Source organism: Vulpes lagopus, chromosome 1 (genome assembly GCF_018345385.1).
Source record: "Vulpes lagopus strain Blue_001 chromosome 1, ASM1834538v1, whole genome shotgun sequence".
In the NCBI taxonomy this organism is placed as follows: domain Eukaryota; kingdom Metazoa; phylum Chordata; class Mammalia; order Carnivora; family Canidae; genus Vulpes; species Vulpes lagopus.
Window position 1 is genome coordinate 87,493,645 of NC_054824.1, and position 764 is coordinate 87,494,408.

A 764-nucleotide genomic window follows, 5' to 3' on the forward strand; every position below is an offset into this window, starting at 1 on the left:
GCCTTATTTGTTTAATAAAAATGAGTGTAAAGAGACTGTTTTTCTTGCTTCTTATCAAAAGATGATAGTATTTTCTTTGAGGATTCTGGAAATGAAGAATTATCTCCTACAATATGGTAAGAGTATTTTTGGTTCATCCTAATGAGGAAGGCATTAAATGTGTTGTAATAGTGTGAACTAGGACTAAAAAATACTGCAGGCTAGACATACCTTCCCTTTCTCTTCCTCTGTTCTTTTTGTTTTCCTTCTCCTCCCCTCTTCCCAAGTTTCTTATCTACTAATGGCTAATATTTATGAAGCACTTGCTGTGTGGCAGGAAACATGCTAATGCTTTGTTTCCTGATTGTTTTAATAAACTGATACCAAAATTATTTCATACTAAGGATTCAGGAATAGATTGCATGGTACAATATTAGCCTTTAAAGGGATCTCTTTGTTGTATGACATCAGTGTGTAGATCTGGGTGTAGGAGCTCAGAAAGATCAAATTTATTCTACTGTGGGACAGCCAAGGGGTAGGACCAGAATGCCCATTAGGACATTCTCTTTGTATTTTGCATCTTGTCCCTGTTATTTCCATTCTGCACATAATGCAGTGGCTAACCCTGCCTCTAAGGAGTCTGAGTTGTTTTTCCTCTCCTCATCATTCAAGAATACTCTACTTACTTTGTTTTGTTTTAAGATTTTCTTTATTGGGATCCCTGGGTGGCTCAGCGGTTTGGTGCCTGTCTTCAGCCCAGGTGTGATCCTGGAGACCTGGGATCG